This window comes from Panthera tigris, chromosome B2, assembly GCF_018350195.1.
Source record: "Panthera tigris isolate Pti1 chromosome B2, P.tigris_Pti1_mat1.1, whole genome shotgun sequence".
NCBI lineage: Eukaryota > Metazoa > Chordata > Mammalia > Carnivora > Felidae > Panthera > Panthera tigris.
The window spans coordinates 128,642,714-128,662,294 of NC_056664.1; the positions used below are offsets into that span (position 1 = coordinate 128,642,714).

The 19,581-nt window shown below is 40.7% G+C and overlaps 1 protein-coding gene across 6 annotated transcripts in view; it reads left to right on the forward strand.

Moving 5' to 3' along the window:
* Positions 1–19,581, forward strand: part of PHACTR2 (phosphatase and actin regulator 2) — a 129,730-nt gene that overhangs the window by 10,674 nt on the left and 99,475 nt on the right. The gene's annotated exons all lie outside the window — the stretch shown is intronic.

Below are 19,581 nucleotides of genomic sequence, written 5' to 3' on the forward strand. Positions count from 1 at the left end.
AGCTTCATGGAGACCTTCCTTGTCCAGCCCTCTTCAGAGAAGCCTGCCTAGCTCCTCAAGCCGCAGTTCTTTCTCCTTCTTTGCTTTTATCTCGCAGATAATCCTGCTTTTTTCTTTAAATATTTTTTTAAAGTTTGTTTATTTTGAGTATGCCCTGCGTGCAAGCCAGAGTGGTGGGGGGGTGGGGGTGGGGAGAGGAGCAGAGAGAGAGTATCCCAAGCAGGCTCCAAGCTATTCAGCAGGGAGCCCGATGCGGGGCTAGATCTCAGGAACCATGAGATCATGACCTGAGCCGAAATCAAGAGTCAGATTCTTAGCCAACTGAGCCACCCAGGTGCCCCTATCCTGCTTCTTTACATGTTTCTTTTTCAATACCTCCTTCACTAGAACCTAGGCTCCAGAAGCTAAGGGACCTTATCTTGTTCCCTAATCTGCCTTATTCTGAGGTATATGCTTGACACAACTATTGAATAAATGAACAGCCCTTTTTGGCCAGTTCGGATATTAGTAGAGTGATAGGCATTGAGTGAAAAGTTAAGTAGTGTCCAAGAAACCTGCAGTTGTTTAAATGGATTCTTCAGTATTTACCTCCAGTCTCTAAATAGCACGCTTACTTGTTAATTATCGATTGTTCAGTTTGACACATTGTCACTGAACTCACAGTTTGGAAATTGAAGATACAGCTTCGTTTTTCACCCTTTCTCTGACCCCTGCCAACCCACTCCCCTCCATCACACATTTCCCTACTGTTCTCATCCTCCCAGCGTTCTTCCACTGTACTTTTGATTAGAACAGTATTCTGTGTAACTGTGTAAAAAGTTGATGATAGCTAAGCCTGTGGTAAACCATGATTACTTTTTCTTTCCTGCATGGCTTTTGCTTTCCTTACTGGTATTTTTGTTTGCTTGCTAAGAGTCCTGCATACTCATCCCCAAATCTTCCCCCAGTTATGTAAATCTCTTCTCGGCATGTTCAAACACTTTTGTTATTCTGTCAAGTTCATCTTGAAGAACTGTAACCAAATTGGACTGTGGCTTCCTCTAAGCTTGCTGCCTGTTTCCCTGGATCTCTCTTCACATCAGGCTGGGGAGTCTTTCCACTTACGTCTGGTGTTGGACGTTTAGATTCCTAGATCAACGTCTATTTTTTTCTGGGTCTATTTCCTTATTTAGACAGAGCACACAGGTAGCTTCTTGAGAAAAGCTCATGGGGCATGGTTTTTTTGAGACCTACTGTATAAGAAGGCATCTTTATTTTGTCTTTCTACTTGCTCAGTAGCTTGGCTGGGTCGTAAGGCAGCGAGGCAAACTTAACTGTAATATATAAAAATATCCACTGCCACTTATAATTAATCACCATTAACATTTTCTCTTCATGTAGATTAATTTTTTTCTCTTCAGCAAATAGTTTTGAATTAATTGCAAAAGACTTTCTTGAACAATTGTCACACGAGAACTCAACTTTGACGTGCTCTTGTTATTATAGTCTAAAAAAATATTTTATGAAAGTTTAATGTTTTATAGTTGAATGGACTAATTTAAAAATATGTTTACTGAGGTAATAATGATATTTCACAGACTTGCCTGATTGTGAGAATCACTTAGTATGCTTGGGAAAAATACTCTCTTCTGGGCAACATATTCTAGAATAGCAAAATCCATCTTGGAGTGGGGTCTCAGAATCTGCATTTTGAGCAAGTATTCCAGAAGGCTCTTCATGTGAGAAACATCCTCTGGAGGTTAGCAGTGTCTTAAAAAATGGCTTCAGATGAAGACTTTCTCTTCATTAACAATGTGTGACTTCTCTTGACGTGAAGCAGAGGTTACAAAATGTCCAGTTCAAACACACTGGTGTTCTGTACCCAATGCCTTGATGAATTTGGTCATTAATATGTCCTATTCCTGAGCAAGTATTCCCATTGTCAAGGACAATTTTGGCAAAATCACGTTGCCAGAAGTTTTTTTGCTCTTACATACATTTTGCTAATACTACAGACTGCAAAATAATTCGTTTCCCGCAAGAGTTGGGTTTCAGGTAAATACAGTTACATTCAAAGGGAAAGAAGCTGTCTGTAGAATGGCAATTGCTGTTTAAGGAAAGGACCCAGAATTTTGAGTCGGTTGCCTTTTTAGGAAGACACCTGTAAACTTCATTGGAGGTGGCTGTGTGCTAATTAAGGAGGAACCAAAGCGACAGAGCAGGGGCTGGATTAGAACAGGTGTTTAATAATGCGTGGGGTGGACTGTAAGAAAGATTTTAGTCAAATACATTTTCTAAAAAGGAGGCCGAGACCTTTTCTCTTTTAGAAATGTGGGCAGCAAATCCTGAAAACTTCAAAAGGAAGCAATCATTTATTTAGAAATTCTTTTCATATGTTCCTTTTGGAAACGTTTGACTCTTTATTTTTGCCTGTTTGTATTTCAGGGGTCTTTTCCTTTTCAGCGATGTGCCTATTTTGCAGTACATTGCCCAGTGTGAAGTAAATTCCAGTCTTAATTGGGGTCTCTTACAAGCTTTCTCTGAAGGGTTTCTGAGCCTCCCCCGGGAAAGGCCACTGTTTGCCCAAGGTGTTCTGAGGAGGGCCTGCTGAGCATTGCCCTGGACCTTCCTTCCAGAATAAAAATGTTTCTGACCACACAGCTGGGTAGCCCACAGGACTGAGAAGGGCAACGTGACAGGATGATTCAGGATCGCAATTGCCGATTTCATCTATTTAAAGGGATTCTGTGTTTTTCAAAATTTCTTCTACATCTGTGAAGTTAACTTGTGCTGACCTGCCAGGCTGGAGGAGACAGCTGAGGATGGAAACTTGGAATAAGCCAGAACGAGTTAACTGAGCTCATGTTGAATGTTCTGTGTGCCTAACAGAGCAGTGTTTCATTTTCCTCAAGTCTACTAAAATGGAATTATATACATATGTGCGCAACTAGTGTTCTGTCGCTTGGAAAGTACTTGGCTGCCAGTTTTTTAAAGAAAACATGAAAAGAATAAAATCAAACTGGAGATTTTTAAGAAGGATCTAGAACTGCACACTTAAAAAAAAACCCGAGTCCCCTTTAGTCATCAGACCACGGAATGTCACAACACACGGACACCTCATTTTTCAAATGATGGTGTTTTAATTAATAAGGCCATTATAAAATGATCCTAGCAGAAGCCTTTAAAGAACTTTTCTTTTCCCCTCTGTTAGGCGGGGCGGGGTAGAGATGGGGTTGAAAGCTGTGTGACATTTTCACTCTACCTTCAGTGTACGAATAGACTCCGTAACAGATAAGAGGAAAAGTCTGTATTAGTTTGCTATGGCTACCATAACAAATTACTACAGACTGGGTTGGCTTCAACAACAGAATTTCATTTTCTCACAGTTCTGGAGTCTAAGAACTCACTTAGCACTTAGAAGTCCAAGATCAAGGTTTGGATTCTTCTGAGGTCTCTCTCCATGCCACTTTCTCCCAATATCCCCATATGGTCTGTGAACCCACACATCTATCCAGTCTTACTGTCTTTCAAGGACACCGGTAATTGGATTCGGGCCCACACATATGACCTCATTTTTAAAGACCTTCTATCCAAATAAAGTCACATTCTGAGGTACTTGGAATGAAGACTTCAATATTTGAATTTGGGGGGACAAAATTCAGCCATTGCCATTATCCTTCAAACAAGTTTACAAACTGAGATCCATTCACAGTGGCCCATAAACACATTGGGTCCATTGTCTTTTTTTCTGGTTTCTTCAGTTGCACTTCTTAACAGACTATAGCTTCTTTCCTGCTCGTCTTCAACGATGCTACATATTCGGTTAGACATGGCCCGAGTAAGAGGATGCATCGAAGGTGTTTTTTGGCAACGGGAGCCAATCAGTGTCACTAGGCAGTGCCACTTAGGAGATAAGGCATGGAATATAAAGAGAATAAGTGGTAAAATTAGAAAATAGTCTATGTGAACACTGTGTTTCTGCCATACTTGTATAAGAAATAATTACCTTGTGAGTGGAGTACCAAATTGAGTAATGCTAAGAAAAAAAAATGCTTATGAAGATGCTAATCCAGTGTGGTCAGCAACTATATAAGTACCACCTGACTAGTTTTTTATAATCTTCTTTGAGATCCCTGAATGTGAGGCACACTATTTAGAGAAATGCTTTATTCCCAAATGTCACTACATATATATATTCCTCTTTTCTGTGTTTGATTTTTTTTCTTACTCTGTATGCTTTTATTATCTTAGATGTGTTTGATATCCCGCAGAGTGACATGTTTCTTCACAAAAAGCTGCTAAAATAAGAAATAAAATGAATAGGGATGCTAAAGAAAGATAGTGTTAAAACACCTGTCAAAGTAGAGCCAGAGCAAGAATGTTCTTGCCAGAAAATCCAGCAGCCCCATTGAATCAGGTTGGTAATTCAAGGATGATTCACATGTGACTAAACACATTTATATTATGTCCCATACACTTTGCAAAGCACCTAGCCAGCTTTCAATAATGGCTTCCTATCTCTTGCTAAATTTCACAGGAAACTCTTCACTGGGATGGACAGACTGGGTGGACTTATTCGTCTTGTCACAAGACATGAAGATAGTGCTTCAAAAACACACCCACTTCCTTGAGGTCCCAAATTCTTTAATTTACTTGGAACAGGTCCCTCGAGCCCTGTAAACACACCAGTAAGATGGGTGCGTCAGAATCCTACAAACCTAGATTCTCCCTTAAAAGGGTTTAAAACTCTCCAGTCACCTAAGAGATTACTGTGTTTAATTTTTTGGCCTCTTTTGGAGCAGGAGTTTCCTAAAAGTAAGTTAGACCTTGAGATGGCTGAGATACGAGGCATTCCTAAGAAGCTGCATGCCAGATCCAATAATCTTTTGGGCCCTGATCTGAATCTAAATGGTGACGGAGTAGGAGTTGGGATGTGCAGGAATTTTCAGTTAAACTCCACACCCGTTGGTTGTGATCCTGTCACTTTGGTTTTTTAACATAGCAGATCAGAATAGGCCAAACACTCATTCTAACAACGTTTGCAAGTCACAGAGTAATGGTGTTCTTCCAAGTGAGAACATTTCAATGGGATTCAAGCTTGGCATTTCAGATTCAAAGCTCAGTATCCTAAAGTCTAAAGATGAAGGCTTACTATACACAATGGAAATAACTAATAAGGATTTAAGGAATAATGACTTATGGTGTTGGTAGTGCCATTCCTACGTTGTTTTCATTGCTGGGTATCTCGTCCCAGGGGCAAAAAGAAAGAGCATAAGGTTCCTGTTAGATCGCAAAAAGGGGATGGTGCAGAATAAACAGAGGTCCCCTTGACTGTGATTTCTTAGCCAGACCAGTAGATGATGATTCTCAGTAAATATGAGTCCTTCAGGACTTGGGAACTATGTTGAACTTAAAGGTGGCCTTAACACTAAAGAATCTGAGGTTAACAGAGTCATGAAACGGAACTTTTTTTTTTTTCTCCTCAGATTTTGACATTAGGCATATTTGGAAACAGGAGTAAAACGCAACTTCCTGTGTTTGGCCACTATAGCAACACTTCTTAAACAGCACAGACTTAAAAAAAAAAAAAAAAAAAAAAAAAAAACTAAAGGCAACAACAACGTGTAGCTCAACTAGGTGTAGACAGTTCACTAAGTGAATTTTCGACATGGTTCAGTAAGGATTCACCAAGTAAACAACAGGTCTTTTGAATAAAATAGGTTCTTTTGTTTTTAGTTTTTCACTTTACTTTTTTATTTTTTGCAGGTACAAGCGTAAAAATAAACTGTGCAACTTCCCAGCTGGTGGGAAATAGAGCCAAATCCAGTTCTAGTGATTCTCTCCCAGTCTTGTAGGTGATGTCAACCTTCTTGCTCTGTGACTCCCCCCAGGGCACTTCTGCTGTGGGCTGATGGCAGTTTCCCTTGGGTGCATGCTGGTTCTCTGCAGCTCTCAGCAATTGTCCTGAGACCAGTGGAGAACACCGGTGGCTCTGTGCAGGAGTCCATTTTGTACAGGGTGTTTTTGTTTTTCTGGTGCCCTCTGGAAGACCTGGAAAATAGCTTTCAAAGACATTTCACTCTCCCAGTTGCTCCAAATTGTAAATAACCCACTTTCTATGATTTATTCTCCTCAAAACCTTTTAAGAGTCCCCTTTCCACTTGATTGTGTAGGAGGAGGGAAAAAAGTAGTGGAAGACATTCACCTTTCTTGAATATTGGTGACTCAGTACGACCCTTTGCGGGTATTTTTTCTGTTAACCCTAGCAACAACCCAAATGGTAAATTGTATTATCCCCTTCTATGGTTGAGGAAGAGACTATGAACAAGGTTGAATGACCTTGCCCAAGATTACCAGCTAGGAAATGGAAGAACAGATTATTAAATTCAAGTCTTTCTGAGCCCAAGGCCCATGTTTTCTCTCAGTGGTACAGGTCTATGTTTATACTTAAAATGATTTTCTTTGTCTCTTCCTTCCTTCCTTTCTTTCTTTCTTTCTTTCTTCCTTCCTTCCTTCCTTCCTTCCTTCCTCCCTCCCTCCCTCCCTCCCTTCCTCCCTTCCTCCCTCCCTTCCTCCCTCCCTCCCTCCCTTCCTCCCTTCCTCCCTTCCTCCCTTCCTCCCTTCCTCCCTTCCTCCCTTCCTCCCTTCCTCCCTTCCTCCCTTCCTTCCTCCCTTCCTTCCTCCCTTCCTTCCTTCCTTCCTTCCTTCCTTCCTTCCTTCCTTCCTCTCTTTTAGCATATACTAGATGTCACCAGGGTGCCAAATAAGCTAAAGAGTAAGACAAAAGAAAACATTTTTGTGCTTCTCTGGGAGCTTTAATATAGAGCACGGTAAGAGCCACTCATTTCCCCATTTGTGTTTGCTCCCCTTAAGATACTGGTATAACAGGAGACATTTGATTCTCTTTGAAAGGTGAGGTTGAAAGGTGAGATAGGAGAGGTGGTATTTTCTGTTTAGAATGGAACAAAACCTTGCTGCTGCTGCTTGCCAGTCTTAAAAATGATTCCTTAGTCATTGAGCACATTACATTGTGTGGTCAGCTCTCTGCCACCACAACGCTGGGCTGCTGTGTGAAGGGCCTTGTAGCTCAATCAGTTTCTGATGTAGTTAGTGAGGCAAACATCTGAAGTATCAATACAGGGCTAAACCTTCATAATATTATATTTTGACAGAATTTGATCTCAGGTTAAAAATACGGCTTTAGAGTTTTCTGTGTGGTTTCATGTTTTCTAAGAGATTCAAATTCTCACATGGAATGCCCAAAAAGAATGGAAAAACAAATGCAGTTTGGACTTAGTGTCAGTATAGTGGGACAAGGTGCCTTTCCAGTTTCTTTACCATGAAACTAAATTGGCTTTCTGACTCTTCCAGTTAGGAGAAAGAAAGTGAAGACTGAGGAAACATCTGAATTGCCTAACGTGTTTAGAGAGAAGGAAGAAGGAAATGTCAGTGTGGGGTGTGTGGAGGGATAGCTCGTGAAAACATTAATTTTCGCCACTCGCTGCTATCTAAAAATACAAAATTCTTCAAAGATTATTTCACGTATAAATCATTCCAACTGTTTTTTTTTCAGTTGTTTGTCTTTGATGGGTTGTCATTTTAAAATTACACAGTAAGCAGCAAGTAAGGCTTTGTTCACCTGAAAAATTTGTCAACAATGTCTGTACCATTCTTATGAGTGTTAATCATCCTTCCTGCTGGCTTTGATATTTTCTCAATTTCAAACTTTAGTGTTTGTTATGTTATCTTTCAAAATATTTGGAGCTCTGCAGGAAGGCCCTGTTGGAAACAGTTTCCTCTGTGTGAAAAATCTGAAGACCTGTTAAAATAAATCATAGCCTAGTTAGGCCAGGCCTTGTACATGATTAACAAACATTTGTCTACGACTTAGTTATTCGTTTTGTAAATATTTAGTAAGTACCTTCTGTGGCCTTGGGTACAGGGTGGGGGTCCCACCAGGAATAAAACTCTTTCGGTGTCTGTCCTCATGGGACTCATGATCTAGTAGGGAGCACTATTCCTTTTTCTTCATGTACTTGCTCCCTGAAGAGACCATCTTTTTTTTTTTTCCCCCTACTCGCTTAAGAACAACAACAATTAAAAGTTATTTTTATGGCTTCTGGAAAAGTTGATGAATTGCAACTAGCTACTTCTGAAGTTCGGTCATGGGCTTTTTTTTTTTTCCATCATTCTAGTACACATCGAACATTCCTTCAGGCCAGCATTGCAAATCTTAATAAAAATTATATCAGAGAAGAATTTGGAATAAGCAGGTTGGCTTGATGGGGGCCCTCACTGGATTCAGAGGCTTTCCTTGCGGCGTTGTACCCACGTCCCGCCAGAACAACTCGTTCTCGAGAATGCTTGCTTGCCACACATGGCGTTTTAAAGAAAGAAACCAAAATAGAACATCTTGTAAGTGGGAGATCCTTAGTGACTGTATGGGAGAAAAAACTAAAATCAGCCCTAAAGGCATCATTACTATAAAATTATTTTTTAAAAAAACAGCTAATGGAATTCTCTCCCCTCCCCCCTGCCCCCAATCCCTTCCTGTCTTTCTCTGTCTCTAGAGAATTAGGTGTACAAACTAAGGAATGTTAATCCGTTGCTTTTCAGTGACTTTTAAATGGTTTCCTGCCTAATTTGGACAGGGTATTTCTACCTTTTAAGCAACGTTATGAAACTAGACTAAATCTCCATAACCCTCAAACGGCCTTGCCTTGAATTTTAACACAGAATGTAGAGAGTATTTCATGCCATGCCTGTCCCAAGAACTAATGCTCACCTGCCACAGTCTGGGCCCCTCTAGCCACTTACATCCCCTGTGCTCTCACTGTGTGCCATGTTTCTGTTTTGGAATAATGTCAGCCCATCTCATAGACTGTAGGCCTCCTGAGGGCAGAGTTGCAATCCATTTTGCTCACCATTATAGTCTCAGTGCACTGCCTTGTCTGTAACAGTTGCTAAATACATTAATTGTGAATGGATGACTATATTCCACAATGCACAGAGTTTTTGACATCCTCGTCTTTTTGTAGACCTCTCCTTCCTCCTTTTTTTTTTTTTTTTTTTTTTTTTTTGTCTGAAACCCACCTCTCCTTGGCAACACTTCCGTGGTAACTCTGTGATGGAGGTTCTGCTCTGCCTCACCCCTCACCATTGACATTTGATCCACTCCCGACTGCCGTTCCTGCCTGCCTGGCTTCCAGTAGTGCGTGTATTCTCGCTTGAAGTGCGTGCTATCCTGTGGAGTTCCTCTTCACGTCTCTGGTACTGTCACATCCTGACTCCTAGCTCACTTCCTCACATTCATCAAATGAGGGTCAGGCTCTCCTTCTCCACCTGGAGTCTCCTTATCCTGGATGAAGGAGAAGCCCATCCCCGCGTGGCTAGTCAGCGCGCTCTTAGATTTCCACACTCTCTCCCTTTAGGCTCTTTCCCTTCGGTCCATAAACATGCCAGAGTATCCCCCACACTTGGTGATTTTAAAACAAGTAAACTAAACTTTTTCTCAGTATAAGAGAAGTCCAAGGTTCTTCATTACGTACAGCCTACTGCCTTCTAAATGTAATCATTCTCTAGGAGTTTACCTCTGGCCCTCCACTGCCGCTTTTGTTTGGAAGACTCCCCCAGATAACTTCAACATCGACTTCCCGCTCGTGTGCCGATAATGTATTTCTGACTGTCTGCTGGCCATCTTCCCTTGAATGTCCTGCCAACACCTGAAGTTCATGGTGCCTGAACACAAGCCATAGGTCTTTCTCCAAGTCGCCTCTTGACATTCCACCACACCTCAGAGAGGTTCAAGCTGTAGAATTCTTCGTGACTTCTCCAGATAGTTCCCCTGTCTCCTCACTTCTTTTTCCTCAATGTCCCTTGGATCCATTTATCATTTCTAATTCATTTTCACTGCTCTCCAAGTTCAGATGCCTGGTTGTTGCAGTCACCTCTTAACTGAACTACAAGGATATAAATCTGGGAGCCCTGGGGATTCTTTATGACGTAAATTCTCCTCCCAGCAAGGCTGCCTGACACCGTATAAGCCTGTAGGTTTCATTTCTGCCTTGGGTAGATAGTCCAGAATTCTGCATGTGGCCACCGTTCTCTTCACAGATACCAGCCTTGGTGACTTGGTGTGACTGTTAGGAGACTGTTGGACTATAGACAGAGTTATCACATTATATGTAGATTTTCAAGGCTCTTATTTCTTCACCAGCTTTTTAACCTAAAGATATTGGCCCAAATTTAATGGGTTATTTTATTAATACTTCTGTTACATTCATTCACAATGGGAAATTTTTCATAATTTTGCTCAGTCAGGATTTAGCCGCTTACTTAATAATTACGAAATTTCATTTGATTTGGTTTTATACCTTATACATAAGGTCTGCCAGTTTCTCCCCTTAAATTTCATCCTTTTTAAAAAATTTTTTTAACGTTTATTTATTTTTGAGACAGAGAGAGACAGCATGAATGGGGGAGGGTCAGAGAGAGAGGGAGACACAGAATCTGAAACAGGCTCCAGGCTCTGAGCGTTCAGCACAGAGCCCGACGCGGGGCCCGAACTCACGGACCGTGAGATCATGACCTGAGCTGAAGTCGGACGCCTAACGGACTGAGCCACCCAGGCACCCCAAGTTTCATCCTTTTTAAAAAAATTTTTTTTTTTTACATTTATTTGTTTTTGAGAAACAGAGTGAGACAAAGCGTGAGTGGGGGAGGGGCAGAGAGAGAAGGAGACACAGAATCTGAAGCAGGCTCCAGGCTCTGAGCAAGCAGTTAGCACAGAGCCTGATGTGGGCTCGAACCCACAAACTGTGAGATCAGGACCTGAGCCGAAGTCGGACGCTCAACCGACTGAGCCACCCAGGCACCCCCCCTTAAGTTTCATCCTTATGCCTATGCTCAGCAAACCGAGTGGTCATTATCTTTAACATAGAGGAAGTGAAATTCTCTTGGTGGTTTGCCCACTGGAGCTGTGTCAACCTTTTCTTCATTTTATTTTATTTATTTATTTATTTTTTTATTAAATTTTTTTTTTTAACGTTTATTTATTTTTGGGACAGAGAGAGACAGCATGAACGGGGGAGGGGCAGAGAGAGAGGAAGACACAGAATCGGAAGCAGGCTCCAGGCTCTGAGCCATCAGCACAGAGCCCCACGCGGGGCTCGAACTCACGGACCGTGAGATCGTGACCCGAGCTGAAGTCGGACGCCCAACAGACTGAGCCACCCAGGCGCCCCAACCTTTTCTTCATTTTAACAAACACAGTATAATCTCCACACGCCATGACCTGCTCCCCACTCAGACTTGGGAGTTATAGGAGATGATTAGGGTAGGGGAAGGAAGGTAGAATGTTGATTGCTTCCTTTTTTCTTATTTTTCACTTCTGCAGCAGCATTCTTGCTGTTCCCAAGTAGAGCCATCAAATCTGTTCATCGTACTCTTTGCTTATTGTGATACCAGTGGTATTTGAAACTTGAAACGCATTTATTTTACAATAAAAGTGATTTTCCGTTTGCAAAGTGATCCTTGTTCTACTCAATCACGTTTCTTCAGGGCCCCAATACAAGTGATATTATTTAATCTGTTAAATATCCTGTAGCAAGTCTAGGGGATGTTGTGCATGTCAGAGCATGAGGATGTCATACAGCTGCACAAACATACTCATTCTTCAGGCCTATCGGCCACAAGTTTAAGCTCTGAAATTCTTTGTCAGTGCTTGCAGACAGATGGAAGTCTTTAGTAGCTTTTCCCCGTGGGGGTTTAAAAATAATGGCTGCCTCCATTAGAAAAACAAGTTAAAAAACTGATGATATCAAATTCCTAAAGCTAATACTATGATAAATAAGGATTATGGGCAATCAGAAGACCATAGTTAGTATCAGTGAAGAGCACACTCTGTCTGCAACCAGCATGAACTTACCCGGGAAGACATTGGGATTGTTTCAGAGACAAAACAGTACCTGCCGTCATCCTTTGGAATAGTCCAGGGAAGCAGCCAGAGGTAGAACTGAGTTATTGTTCGTTAGGGTTTATGTCTTGCCTTCTCTTAAACTAGCTCTCCGTTCCCACCTATGTCCCTCTGTTCCATTTTGTACAAAGGATACTCTTGGAGGCAAACTATTTCCTTTAAAGCCCAAATACCAGCTTTGTGACCTTGGACACATTACTTGGTTCTCTCTGGGCTTTACCTTCCTTATTTATAAAGGGGGAATGCTAATAGCACCCGCTTCACAGGGTTGCGTTGGCAGTTAATGAGGCAATATTCATAAAGCACTTAGAACTGGTCTTAATGTGGCCTGAAAGATCGATACGTTCAGCACAAATCAGTATGAGAATCGTAGCGTTTTTCAAGTTGGAAAGGAGCCTAGAGATCATGTAACTTAGTCTCCTGATTTCAGCAATGAAATACTGGGGTGCCTGCCGAAGGTCACAGGGCTTGGGACCCAACCCTCTTCTTCACTTACAGTTAGTTAACCATTGCGGTTGGATCGTTGAAACCCAGAACGTTAACTGAAATTTATTGTCTTTTCTAATTCTGCACTGTCTTTGCTTTTTGTTCTGCAAAAAGAGTCTTAATGCCCTTTTAGAGCTACCAGGAGGTGCTTCCGGCTCCCCAGTCATATTCCAAGGAGGACAGGATCACGGAGTGGGGACAAAGGCCTGGGTCAGGAATCACATGACCTAGATTATGTCTTTGCCATTAGTTAATGATTTGGAAAGCCACATAGTCTTCCTAGGTCTCAGTTTTTTCACACATAGGTTTTTAATATAGATAGGATAACGTAGAACTCCTGTGTTAAACACAGCTGTAGTTCCCAGAACGAACACTGTTGTACTCAAGTGTTTCTGTGGATTGCATAGCTCAGAACTGCTGCATACCCTAATATGCAGAGTAAAAATAAACACAAAGCTGTCATTATTTCCAGAAAATACACTGCTTCTCCACCTTTAATCTTGCATAGGGGATCTTCCAATTTAGCGGTTTCAGGTCCATCTCAAAAAGATAGATTAGCTTTCCCGCAGATCTGGTAGAGGAAAGGAGGTGCTATTTGCGTTTTCCACATAAAGAAATTAGTAATGATATCCTTATACATAGAAGAGCTTTGCATAAAGCTCGTCGTTGTCAAGGGCTCTGTCGTCTTGGGTCTTGCTAAGATAGCACATTTCCATTTTGTGGCTAGGTAGCTTTGCTTTGGATAGCTCGTGTATTTAGATGAATGTCACAGACATAAAGTTCAGTGAAAAAGGACAGACACGAAAGAGTAATGCTGCATAATTCCACTAAGTTGAAGTTCAAGAATAGATAACACCAATCAGTGGTAATAGGGGTTAAAACGGGTTATTTGGGGGATGGGAGAGGATGGGTATTGACTGGCAAGAAGCACAAGAAAGGTTTTCGGGTCTGGAAATGATTCTAGACTTTGATCTGGATGGTGACTGCTTATACAAATTCTTTTCCTGCCTGTATGTGTACCTAAAAATTATTTTGAAAGAGCTCCATAGTATTAATTTGAATGACTAATCTTACTCCAGGTCCCTTGACATAACATTATAGCTTCTGGAAATTGGCAAATACAGGGTCAAGTTATGAGAGCAGTCTTCCTCCAGGGGGATTAATATTCCTTCTTTTTCCTCTATTGATAGCAGCATTTTTCACATTCTATTCTTTTTCTTTAAATATAATTTCTTGTTTACATTCTATTCTTTTTGCTCTAAATGGGTTTTAAAAGATGATGGCTAAATAATTTAAAAACTATTTTTAGCCATGATCACTACCTTCATGTTGATTATTTTTTTAAGCCGTCAGCTGATGAAAAGCAATTTTTTCCCCACACCAATCAAGATCTTTTCTAACTCTAAAATTGCATTATTCTATGATTTTAAGAAATGGTATATACATTGATATACAGAAAGTTCACTAATTCTCTAGTTCCTTTGTAAAAATTTTCACGTTTAACCATTTCACATGTTCAGACATGACCTTATAAGTTTGCTTTCATTTTTTTCCCATAAAGACATATCATGGGTCTATTCTGAGCAGAGCAGAATGGCAATGAGAACGTTTTTCTTGGCTTTACTTTAAAAGGTCAGCCATCCTTGATTTGGTCAACTTTCAGGCCGTTCCCTCCTTGATTTCCACCAAAATGTCTACTGATCTTTTTTGGTCCCTGGTCAGATCTCTTACTCCCTGTGAAACAGTCCCTGTCACCTCAGTCAGCGTTTACTGCTCCCCTCTGGGCTCCCACATTTGGGCTCTGCTTCCTTGTTACACTGCCTCCCCACCTGCTGGCATAGCTGAGCACTGATCACACCTGCTTCCCCAGCCATCCTGCAGGCTCCATAAGGGTGAAAATCCTGTCTCACTGTGATCTCCCAGGACCTTACATGGTGGGTTCTATAGCCCCGAGTTAAAGCAGGCCTTGCCATGCCGTGGTGAAGCGGCTGTCTCTGCCTAAAATCCAAGCTCCGCCACCCACACAAGTGTGTCACGTGAGGAAGACACTTACTCATTATCATACACACACACACTGCCAAATACTGAGCTAGATATTTAGTCTCTGGGAATCTCACCTTTCTCATCTCCAAAGTGGGGCTAATAATAATCTCTGTCTCAGAGCTCTTGTGAGAATTAGCATGAGCAGGTGCAGTTAAAGTACTCAGCACAGTACCTGGCACGCAGTAAATGCTCAGTGAATATTACTGATTATCAGTTAGTGCTTACTAATTCTTGCTTGCAGGAGGGGATGAAACTCATGGCGGGTCAGTGGCTGGTTCTTGCGGGGTACCTGTTCATCAGCCCTTTCACACCGGCATGAGCTATGGGATTTCTGTTCCTGAGTTGTGCCGTTCGCTCTTGTCCCATCCCCAGGAGTGCAGGGGAAAAAATGGATAAGAAATACATCCTCGGTTGTCATGAAAGAAGTTTCAGTTCTTTAAATCTACTTTGATTCCCAAATAAAATTCTATTATTGAAAACAGTTCAGCTTTAATGATTTAAAAATAAAGAACAAAGAACTTTTTATTCCCAGATTTGTCATTCTATGTTAGCAGTACATGATTCTAATCCCAGCATGGTGTGTGTGTGTGTGTGTGTGTGTGTGTGTGTGTGTGTGTGTGAGAGAGAGAGAGAGAGAGAGAGAGAGAGAGAGAGAGAGAGAGTATTGGGGGTATGTTTGGATCTCCTCTCTCTGTATGGCCTCGCAGTAAGTGGGAGTGGATACTTCTGACACCATTTTTCAAGTCCCATTATCTACCCTTTTGAAATATGTTGAGTATCAATTACCTTATTTGGGTCTATTGTGTGCTTAAAAAGTGCTGAAATAGCAATTTAATGACCTGTAAATACCTCTTAGTGATAAAATACTAGGAATTGAAAATATTGATAAAAAGAGATTTTAAAGAGAAAGATGGGCAATCCTAAAGCATAGTAACTTCCACAACTCCTTTGTGCAGAAATTTTTACTGTTAGTAAAAGGCAGTACCCTCTAAGATCTCCCTACAGCTGATATCCTCACCCTTAAGCAGCTCTTAAATCCTCACCCTCATGCACCTCCATGCTAGCTAATGCCACATTTATAAAAATGAATGCTTTATGGCACAAAAACAGACACACAGATCAGTGGAACAGAATAAAAAACCCAGACATGGACTCACAACTATATGGTCAACTAATCTTCAACAAAGCAGGAAAAAAGACAGTCTCTTCAACAAATGGTGTCGGGAAAACTAGATGGCTACATGTGAAAGAATGAAATTAGACCACTTTATTAGACCATACACAAAAGTAAATTCAAAATGGATGAAAGACCTAAATGTGAGACAAGAAACCACCAAAATCCTGGAGGAGAACACAAGCGGCATCCTCTTTGACCTTGGCCATAGACACTTCTTACGCAACACGTCTCCAGAGGCAAGAGAAACAAAAGCAAAAATGAACTACTGGGACTTCATCAAAATAAAAACCTTCTGCACAGTGAAGGAAACAATCAACAAAGTGAAAAGGCAACCCACGGAATGGGAGAAGATACTTGCAAATGACATATCTGATAAAGGGTCAGTATCCAAAATCTATAAAGAACTTATCACACTCAACACCCAAAAAGCAAATAATCCAATGAAGAAATGGGCAGAAAACACAAATAGACACTTTTCCAAAGAAGACATCCACGTGGCTAACAGACACATGAAAAGATGCTCAACATCACTTATCATCAGGGAAATACGAATCAAAACCACAATGAGATACCATCTCACACCTGTCAGAATGGCTAAAATGAACACCTCAAGAAACAACAGATGTTGGCAAGGATGCAGAGAAAGGGGAACCCTCTTACACTGCCTGTGGGAATGCAAACTGGTGCAGCCACTCTGGGAAACAGTATGGAAATTCCTCAAAAAGTTAAAAATAGGGGTGCCTGGGTAGCTCAGTCGGTTAAGCATCTAACTTCGGCTCAAGTCATGATATCATGGCTCGTGAGTTAAAGCCCCATGTCGAGCTCTAGGCTTACAGATCAGAGCCTAGCGGCTGTTTGAATTCTGTCTCCATCTCTCTGTCTTTGCCCCTCTCTTACTTGCCTGCATGCACACACACACTCACTGTCTCTCTCAAAAATAAATTAACTTTTTTTAAGTTAAAAAAAATGAATGCTTTATTTTAAAATAGTTTTAGGGGCACCTGGGTGACGCAGTCAGTTGGGCATTGACTCTTGATTTCGGCTCAGGTCATGATTTCGTGGTTCATGGGTTTGAGCCCCATGTTGGGCTTTGCATTGACAGTGGGAGCCTGCTTGGGATTCTCTGCCTCCTCTCTCTGCCCCTCCGCTGTAAGCATGCTCTCTAAATAAATAAATAAATAAATAAATAAATAAATAAATAAAACTTTAAAATAGTTTTAAATTTGTTGAAAAGTTGTAAAGATAGTGCAGTGAGAGAGAGTTCTCACATACCCCCCTACTTAATTTCTTCTGTTGTTCATCTCATGTGTGAGTTGAATAAATTTGTTACAACCATGGAACAGAGCATTGGTACATTACTGTTAACTGCCTATTTGATAAATTTCTGTTTAAATGAAAAATAAAACCTGCTCGTATTCTCTGAATTCTCAACAATTGGTAATGTGGAGAAGTCCTATTAGGTGTGAGCTCATTCGGTAGGAAAATAGACTTAGCTGTGCCATTTAAAATGTCTATGTTAGAACAGCTAATGACTGTATTTCACAATATTAAAATATTTAACGATCTAAAATATTTTGAAATATTTTAAAATGTTGATCTCAAGTGTGAAAAAGAAACTTCTGGTGAAGAACAGGATACTCTTCTTATCATGAAAGTTGATCCAAATTAGCCTTTAAAACAGTCAGGAAATTTAGACTTTCATCTGGGATTTGCCTAGCAATGTGTTCTCATCTACATGGAAATGCAAAATTCAATGGAACCGGCAGTATTCTGGGTGTTGGGAGGAGAGGAGAGTTTATGTTATGTGCATACTACTCAAAAGCAGTGAAAATCCCCTACACATTCATGATTTAAGAGAAGTACAATGGCGGTGTGGCCAACTGTGCCAACATATGGTTTCTGATTGCAAATATGGTTTGCTCTACTAACCCAACAATTACAAAATTACAGGTGAATTTATTCAGTCAGAAAAAAAGATATGCATATGTGTGCACTGCTCTGGTCATTGGCACTGGCCCAGGCCCTTTCCAGAGTAGAGGTAAAGACTGGAACTGTAAATGCATAATAAAGAAAGATAACAGCAGTTAATTTCTTATGCAGCTATGAATTTAACATTAAGGCTTTAATTCTTCACTCACTCAATCTCTCCATCTGTCACCTAGAGAACTATGTAATTTTTCTTTTGTTTATTTTTGTTTTCAGGAGAAAAAGTAGATTATTCTTCAAGGGTTTGGATCAAAAGCAGAATTTTTATGGAGTGTCAGGGAACTGGATATGTGGCTTGAAAGAAAATGGGAAGTGGATGTGTGTCTCTAGCCACAGAGACAGATTTGAGATTTAGACTCTCATTCCTATATCTGTGATAGTCAGCCCTTATATGTTTCACAGCATTTAAATTGTTCAAAACTAAGCCCTTCAGCATAAAATCGCAAAAAAAAGAAGAAACACCATACATTCAGTTCCTCCCTCGGCTTACCCCTTCTTTGAGGAAGTGAAATAAAGAAGGATTTTACATTTTCACTCTGGCTTAGCTTCAAAATCAATCTGTTTCATATTTCTTCCTGTCTATTGCACTTTGGCCAGTATGAGCAGGGTAAAGTAGGGTCAGGAAACATATGAAAGAATCAGTCACTGCAGGATTTGCATTTCTGCCTGAAATTAGGATAGATATTGCAGGAGGGAAGAATGGAGTTTATCGTTCAGTTCTTGGAAGAAGCCCATAAGGATTTAGGGGTTGGTGTATGTTGATTGTCTTTTGTCATTCAGTTTAAGATTTTTCTTGTTCTGGTATGTCAAGTGATTTAAAAAAAAACAAAAAAACTTTAAGTCTATTTTGAGAGACATAGAGAGTGAAGGAGTGGAGAGAGAGAGGGAGAGAGAGAATCTCAGGCAGGCTCTGTGCCTTTTTTTTTTTTGGTCATAAATTCATTTTGGCTCCTTTAGAACTTCATATACATGGAACCACACAGTATGTATTCTGTTATGTTTGGCATTTTTCTCAGCACAATGTTTTTGAGACACATTCATCTTTTTGTATGAATGTATCAATGGGTTTTTATCATTATTATTACTGCTGAGTGTTATTTCATTGCATGAACAGTACCATAATTTATCCATTCTGGGCTGCTTCCAGTTTTTTGTCATTCAAATTTAATGGTTAGAATAACATAAGCCATCATTGTCTTCCTTCTGTTTTGAACTTCCTGCAAGGCAACTTAGGGTTTTGGGCCTTTTTTCTGATTGATAAAATGATTAAGTCACTAAAGATACATTCTACCACACACAATACCCACCTTTCCATACATTTCTTTTTTTTTTTTTAATTTTTTTTAACGTTTATTTATTTTTGAGACAGAGAGAGACAGAGCATGAACGGGGGAGGGTCAGAGAGAGGGAGACACAGAATCTGAAACAGGCTCCAGGCTCTGAGCTGTCAGCACAGAGCCTGACGTGGGGCTTGAACTCACGGGCCGCGAGATCATGACCTGAGCCGAAGTTGGCCGCTTAACCGACTGAGCCACCCAGGCGCCCCAATTTCCATACATTTCTTATTGTTAGTGAAAATTACCAGTTTATTTGAAGCTGAAAACTTTTTTTTTTTTTTTTTATGCAATAGGAGCAAAATATAATTTTAGCACCATAAAAATTAGAATTTAGGGGCACCGGGGTGGCTCAGTCAGTTAAGTGTCCGACTTCAGTTCAGGTCATAATCTCACAGTTTGTGAGTTTGAGCCCCACATTGGACTCTGTGCTGACAGCTGGGAGCCTGGAGCCTGCTTTGGATTCTGTGTCTCCCTCTCTCTTTCTGCCCCTCCTCTGCTCATGCTCTGTCTCTCTCTCTCTCTCTCTCTCTCTCAAAAATGAATAAAGTTAAAAAAAATTTTTTTTAATAGAATTTAGCTTCTTGGCACTAAGTTTTATT